Source organism: Vombatus ursinus, unplaced genomic scaffold (assembly GCF_900497805.2).
Source record: "Vombatus ursinus unplaced genomic scaffold, bare-nosed wombat genome assembly UNPS02014863.1, whole genome shotgun sequence".
Taxonomy (NCBI): Eukaryota; Metazoa; Chordata; class Mammalia; order Diprotodontia; family Vombatidae; genus Vombatus; species Vombatus ursinus.
The window spans coordinates 11,847,634-11,855,902 of NW_020954641.1; positions in this window are offsets into that span (position 1 = coordinate 11,847,634).

Sequence of the window (8,269 nt, forward strand, 5' to 3'; positions counted from 1 at the left end):
TGAGAAAACTCATGTAAAGTGCTCAGCAAACCTTAAAGTGCTATATAAATGTTAGCTATTATCATTATGGGGGGTGGCTTCCCACTTAAATAGAACAAATTTGCTGCATTCTGACCCCTTCATTAATACTGGCAGTGATTTGACCCAACAATATTGGGGTTAAGGCAAGAGGGAAAAACTGAGGCAAATAGCAATGTGCTGGCCAGCAGTTCCCCTGACTGGAGAAGGACCAAGCCTATAAGGACCCCATCTGCAGTTTTCTAAAATGCCTACCAGGCTAACTTCATCATGCCAGTTTTCTCAGCTCATTTCAATTTTCACGTCCAGGTGTACACACTTGTAATTTAATGGGCAAACCGAGCTGCTATTATTTCACTTTCTTCTTCCACCCATATCATTCTGCTTGGTTCTAAATAGTTTTGTGAAAATATGATTACCCTCCATTCTCAAACTGGCTTCATTTGAAAAAAAAAAAGTACAACTTTTCTTCAAGGGCAAAGAGCATCTGTTTCAAGTCAAGTGCTGGATAAAGCACATTTCCCACAAAAAAACTGATACAGAAATTTAAGCCATGGTATTTAAAACTTAGTGGCCTAAGATAATTGGAATCCAAACCAAACTCAACTCTTTGGAGCTGCTCAGATGCTTTTTGCTTATTTTTAAACATCTGATTTCTTACCCACGTTCCCCATTAGCACCATCCTAACACCCACTCCACCCCCTCTCATCTGCCACAAACCCCCATTCCTTCCTGCTTCCTTTCTCTAGCTTCTCCTGGGTGGATTTGTCCTACTGGTCCCAGGTCCCTTAGGAATTTGAGGGTCTGGGAGCATGCATGGCCCCCAAAGAAGTAACAATTGCAACAAAGAGAGTAGGGCTACAGAAAATGCTGGGGATGGATAAGGGCTGATGAGCAAGGAAGCAATGTATATAAAGGGTAAATTTTCTTGAGTATTGCTTCCTCCTCCACACCCTAAAAATACTTTAACAATGACCTTTTAAATGATGAAACCTCTCTTGCCCATGACCTACTGTTTCTGCGGAGATTCTGGGAGCCCTTAGCCCGCACCTAGAGTCATCTACTCTGCAACTAAGTAATTCCCTTTCCTAGTCTAATGTGTTCCATGGGATTCTCGTCATTAGTGGAGACTGATGACTCAATACTACTCACCTACATGACTGGTGGAGTTGGTAAGAGTTTAGGAGAAGAGAGATACTGGTCTTTCGGCTTCCGCTATCAAGCAACAAGACATGCAGTTCCAGATTCTTTCAGTTCCCTGAAGGAAGAGAAGGACTCTGGGAAGAAGCTGACACGAGCTGTGTGGCCACTGTATTCCCCAACCAGGAGTCACAGCTGGACCCTGATGACTTCAGAGCTAAAGAGGATTCAGTCGCTCTTTAGCTTGCTCTAAGACTTACTCTGTTCTGCAGCCTTCCTTAAGATACTCCAGCAAATACCACAGGACATAAGCAACATGGTATCCTAGACATTTACCCTGAGGGTATGAATTTGGAAGTGACTGTGCCCTCCCATTATGCTGGGGAGCTAGAGGTGTTAAAGAGGAATTGTTTTGAACAGAATATCGAACTTGAAAGTAGAAAGATATGGCTTCAAATTCTGCTGCTGTGTTACCCTAGACAAGTCACTTACAACCTCTGAGTCTCATGTTCTTCATCTGTAAAATGAGGGGGTTGGATTAAATGAATCCTAAATCCCTTTGTAGCTCCACATCTATGATCCAATAATCCTACTCTTCCCGTGGAGGTGTAGGAGATTGCATCCATTTATGTATGGCTGTTGAGAATGCTTCCTTGTTATTTTCATTGTTTCATGTCTAAATTCAATATTTTGGCTATTAGATTTACGTGTTTCTTGTATGCCCTGGTAAAAGAGAATGCATCAGATGGAGACCTGAAGTATAAGATGAATAATGAATCACCCCAAACAGACACACTGGACCTGGAGGTTACCTGAAGGTGATTCATTGTGTATGTTCTCACTTGAACTCAGAAGTTATGAATCCAGTTGCCTAAGCTAACATGAAATTGAATAGGGCATTCCATCTAAGGCGAGAGGTGGTGGGATACAGACATGTAATATGTTTTGGGTTTTTTGTTTTGCTTTTTTTGGCACCTGTCTGTGATTTCATTGCTGTAGGAAAAAGCTTAGTGAGGAAACATTCTACTCATACAGATGTTCTGCATTTTTTTTCCTCTTAAAATTACCTACAACACTGAGCAGAGCCACTCTGTGTCAGAGGCAGGACTAGAAGAAGACCATGTATCTGCTTTGCTAAACTTCATCTCATAACTAAGGGCATTAAACCAAGCCACCTTACTACAGCCAGTTTTAGAAAAGGCAAGGCAGAATAACAGAAAAAATCTCATACAGAGAGGCCTTCAGAGACATTCCCAGTGAGACAAAGAAAACAGAGATCTGCCCCAGGGATAGTTGCTCTTACCTGTTCTGTTCCTCTTCTCCTCCAAAAACCAATTACCCACCTATGGTCTCTGGCTCCCTTTGAGAAAAATTGATAAAGGAGTGAATTCAGAAAAATCCACAAGACCAATGATTTGCAGGAAAATGTCTAAAAAGATTTCTAGTTAGGATGTTGGCATGAAAGATCTTAAAGGAACTTAGCTTTCCTACATATGCTCTAGCTAATATCTAGGAGGTCATCAGAAGAAACAACTGGAAAGTTTGAAGAGAAACAGCAGCCAGCTCTGCTATCCAGAATACCAGAGAGCCAAAAGCCTGAAAGGCCTGAGAGGGGCTGTGATAGGGAAAGTAGAAGCCAGTGCAAGCTTTAGTAAATGCCTAACATCTACAGGAGAGCTGAACAGGGATATTTAGCCCAATGTCATAGAACCCAAAATGTAATGGCCTGAATGGGGATGCATCATGGAAAATTGAATGAATGAGCATTTATTAAGAGCTTACTATATGCCAGGTACTACAGCCAAGCAGTAGGAATACAAATATAAAAATAGAGACACTCCCTGCCCTCGCAGAGCTATGAGGGCCTAAAACCAGCAAAATCTCAACCCTAGTCTTTTAGGAGCAGCATCAGGGGTCAGAGCCAGCTCTCACAGATAACTAGCCAGGAAGTTGGGGCAGGGCAGTCTAAGTTTCTGTAATATTTGGAGGCACAAAAGGAGACGAATCAACCAGGTGCAACAGAAAGCCTGAGACTAGTACTCTATCCATTATCTGACTAGGGCCTCTCGGGGCCATAGCAGTGGATGGAACCAACTCGCAACTGGGGATTGTGCAAAGGGAAGGTAGACAGAGTAGGGCCGAAACCAAAACAAACATTGGGCCCCCAGGAGAGGAAGCAAAAGCCAGGGATTGAAACAAAGATCAAGTCCTGGTCCCTATGTGCAGCACAATCTTGACTACAGAGGAGGCAGGATCAAATAGGGCATGCTCACCCCATGCACTAATGCTAGGGGAGACAGTCTGGCCCTAGCACTAAAGTCCCAATCCAAAAACAGGCTGAAGATAAGAGCAAAAAGAAGAAAACATGGAATACAATAAAGAAATACTATAGATTAAGAGGAGCCAAAGAAATTGTCCCAAAAGAAGAGAATAACTCCATAACAAGTACAAGTGGAACCTTAGAGAAAAGAGTAGTTTGTTCACAAGAACTCCTGGCTGGAGGAAATGAAACCCCCCCAAAAAAATCTTTAAATGAAATTAGAGCTCTTAAAGGAAAAAAATTGGAAAAAGAATATGTAACTAAGGTAGAAAGACTTATGGGCAATAGTAAGCTCCCTGAAAAATCAAATAGAGCAAATAGAACTCAATTATTGTATGAGATATTGAAAAATATTAGAGAAAAGTCAAAAACCTGAAAAAATAGACGAGTGTGTAAAGTACCTACTACCAAAAACAGCTGATCTGAAAAACAGGGAAAACAGAGATAACTTATGAATCATCAGATTCCCTGAAAACCATGACAAAACTTTAAAAAAAAAAAGCTATATACCATATTTTAAGAAATCATTAAAGAAAACTGTCCAGAACTATTAGAACCAGAGGACAAAGTGAAAATAGAAATAATTCACCAATCACCTGAAAGACAGCCAAAATTGAAAACACTCAAAAGTGACGATAACAAAATGCAGAGCTTCCAGGTCAAAGAAAAAAAAATAGAAAGGGTTCAAATATCAAGGAAACGTAGTCAGAATAACACAAGACTACTCTATATCTGTACAAAGGAGAGAAAATTTTGGAATGCAATACTCCAAAACACAAAAAGATAAAGGCTTACAATTAAGAATAATTTTGTTGTTCTTCAATTATGTCCAACTTTTTGTGACTCCATTTGGGGTTTTCTTGGCAAAGATACTGGAGTAGTTTACTATTTCTTTGACCAGCTCATTTTACAGATGAGGAAAATTCAGCAAATAGGGTTAAGTGACTTGTCCAGGGTCACACAGCTAGTAATGTCTGAGGCCAGATTTGAACTCAGGAAGATAAGTCTTTCTGACTCCAGGCCTGGCACTCTATCCACTACTCCACCTAGCAAAAAATAATTTTGCTGTTGCAAAACCGAATGTAATCTATAGAGGGAAATGTATTTTTAATAGAATAAGAGATTTTCAAGTATTCCTGATAAAAAAGTCCAGAGCTGGACAGTGTTTGAAACACTAACACAAAAGACAAGAGAAACATAGAAAGGCAGACATGTTTGAGCAATCAGAAGTGTTTACATTCTAATAAAGGGAGAAAATACAAGAGTCCTTTCAGAATCCCACTGTCCTCAGATGGTCACAGAGAAAGTTAAGAAAGATAAACACAGGGTCTAGGTATAGTTTCATTCATATTCTTGGTTTAGAAAAAGAAAGAAAGAAAAGGGAACACATTAAAGAAGAAATGAGGGAGAAAAGGGAGGAACTTCATATTTCTTATAACTGGAATGTGCGAAAAGAGTATAAAACCATAGGGAAGAAGAGGAGCTGATATCACATGAATCTCATTCTTATCTGAATCAGACAAAAGGAGAGTTGGTACTATCATGTTAAATTTAGCATTTATTTTATTTTCCCCAATATATTTATTTCATTAAATATTTCTCAATTACATGTAAAAAATGTTTAGCATTCATTTTTTTTAAATTTTGAGTTCTAAATTCTCTCCCTCCTTCTATCCACTCCCCCCTCCCTGAGAAGGCAAGTAATTTGATATGGATTATACATGTGAAGTCATGCAAAACATATTTCCACATTAGCCATGTTGCAAAAGAAAACAGGCAAAAAAAAAAAAGAAAGAGAAAGTGGGTTGTTTTTTTTCAATGCTTTGATTTGCAGTCAGAATCCATAAGTTCTTTCTCTGGAGGTAGATAGCATTTTTCATCATATCCTTCAGAATTGTCTTGGATCAGTGTATTGATCAGAGTAGCTAAGTCTTCCACAGTTGATCATCCTTACTATATTGCTGTTACTGTGTACGATGTTCCCCTGGTTCTGCTCACTTCATTTTGTAGCAGTTCATATGAGTCTTTTCAGGTTTTTCTGAAACCATCCTGCTCATTATTTCTTTTTTTCTTTTCCTTCTGGTGAGGCAATTGAGGTTAAGTGACTTGCCCAGAGTCGCACAGCTAATGAGTGTTATGTGTCTGAGGTCAGATTTGAACTCAAGTCCCCCTGACTCCAGGGCTGGCACTCTATCCACTGTGCTACCTAGCTGCCCCTTAATACATATGTCTTCCTAACTCTGCTCATCATTTCTTACAGAAAAATAGTATTCCATCACGATCATATTCCACAGCTTGTTTAGCCATTCCCCAATTGATGGGCATCCCCTCAATTTCCAATTCTTTGCCACCACAAAAAAGAGCTACTATAAATATTGTTGTATTTTTTCTTTTTCTTTACTCTCTTTGGGGTACAGACCTAATAGCAGTAGTATTGGGTCAAAGGGTATGCACAGCTTTATATCCCTTTGGACGTAGTTCCAAATTGCTCTCCAGAATGGTTGGAGCAATACACAATTCCACCAACAGTGTGTTAGTATCCCTATTTTTCCACATCCCCTCCAACATTTCCAACTTGATGTTTAATTGGGGATTTTTAATTTGTTCTTTTTCTAGTTTTTTTAATTGCATACCCAACTCATTGATCTGCTTTTTCTCTATTTTATTGATTTAAGCATTTAGAGATATAAATTTTCTCCTAAGTGTTGCTTTGGCTGTATCCCATAAATTTTGGTAGGTTGTCTTCTTGTCATTTTCTTTAATGGAATTATTTATTGTTTCTATGATTTGCTCTTTGACCCATTCATTCTTTAGGATTAGATTATTTAGTTTTTAACTAAATTTTAATCTGTGTTTCCATGGCCCTTTCTTGAATGTAATTTTATTGCATTATGGTCTGAAAAGGATGTATTCAATATTTCTTCTTTTCTGCATTTGGCTGTGAAGTTTTTATGCCCTAATACATTATTGATTTTTGTGAAGGTACCATGTACATCTGAGAAAAAGGTCTATTCCCATTTAATTTTCTACAGAAATCTATCATATCTAACTTTTCTAAAATTCTATTCATTTCTTTAACTTCTTTCTTGTTTATTTCATGATAAAGTTTATCTAGTTCTAGAGGGAAAAGTCCTCCACTAGTATAGTTTTACCATCTATTTCCTCCTGTAAATCATTTAACTTTTCCTTTAAGAATTTGGATATTGTTATTTGGTGTATATATGTTTAGTATTGATATGACTTCATTGTCTATGGTACCCTTTAACAAGATGTAGTTTCCTTCCTTATCTCTTTTATTTTGGTATATTTTTTCTTTTGTTTTGTCTGAGATCATGAATACTACTCCTGTTGTTTTTTTTTAACCTCAGCTGAAGCATAATAGAATCTACTCCAGCCCTCCCTTTTTTTTTTAACTATGTTTGTCTCTCTGTTTTCAGTGTGTTTCTTTATAAGCAACATATTGTTGGAGTCTGATTTTTAATCCACTCTCCTATCGTCTTCTGTTTTATGGGTGAGTTTATTCCATTCACATTCACTGTTATGTACCTATCCTGTTTTTTTCCCTATTTCTCTCTCTCTCTCTCTCTCTCTCTCTCTTTTTCTCTCTCTCTCTTTACCCTATCCCTCCTCAAAAGTCTGTTTTGCTTCTGACAAACTACCTTTCTTAATCTGGCCTTCCTTCTATCAATCCCCCTCCTTCTTTTGTCCCCTTCCCCTCCTACTTCCCTGTTGGATAAGATAGATTTCTATATCCAACTTAGTGTTATTGTTATTCCCTCTTTGAGCCAATTCCAATAAGAGTGAGGTTCAAGTATTGCTTTCCACTCCCTCATTTTCCCCTCCACTGTAAAAACTCTTCCCTTCTCACCTCTTTTACATGAGATAATTTCCTCCATTCTTTGTCTCCCTTTCCCCTTCTCCCAATGCATCCCTCTTTCTCACCCCTTAATTTTATTTTTTGAAATCATCCCATCATAGTTCACTCATATCTAGGCCCTCTGTCTATGTATACTCCTTCTAACTGCCCTAACAATGATAAAGTTCTTAGGAGCTACTTAAATATCAACTTCCCATATGGAAATGTAAGCCGTTTAACTTCATTGAGTCCCTTATGATTTCTCTTTCCATGTTTACTTTTTTATGCTTCTCTTGAGTCTTGTGTTTGAACATCAAATTTTCTGTTCAGCTTTGCCTGAATGCTTGAATATCCATTTTTCCCCCAAAGGACCATACTCAGTTTTGCTGGGTAGGTTATTCTTGATTGTAATCCTAGCTCCTTTGCCTTCCAGAATATCATATGCTAAGCCCTCTGATGCTTTAATGTAGAAGCTGCTAAATGTTGTTTTATCCTGACTGTGACTTTACAATATTTGAATTGTTTCTTTCTGGATGCTTGCAATATCTTCTCCTTGAACTGGGAGCTCTGGTATTTGACTATAGTATTCCTGGGAGTTTTCATTTTGGGAACTCTTTGAGGAGGTGATCAGTGGATTCTTTCCATTTCTATTTTACCCTTTGGTTCTAGTATATCAGTGCAATTTTCCTTGAAAATTTCTTGAAATAGAATGTCTAGCCTCTTTTTTTATCATGGCTTTCAGGTACTCTAATAATTTTTAAATTTTCTCTCCTTGATGGTATTTTCCAGATCAGTTGTTTTGCAGATGAGATATTTCACATTTTTTTAAAAAATTCTTTTGACTTTGTTTTACTGTTTCTTGATGTCTCATGGAGTCATTAGATTCTACTTGCCCAATTTTAATTTTTAAGGAATTATTTTTTTCAGTGATATT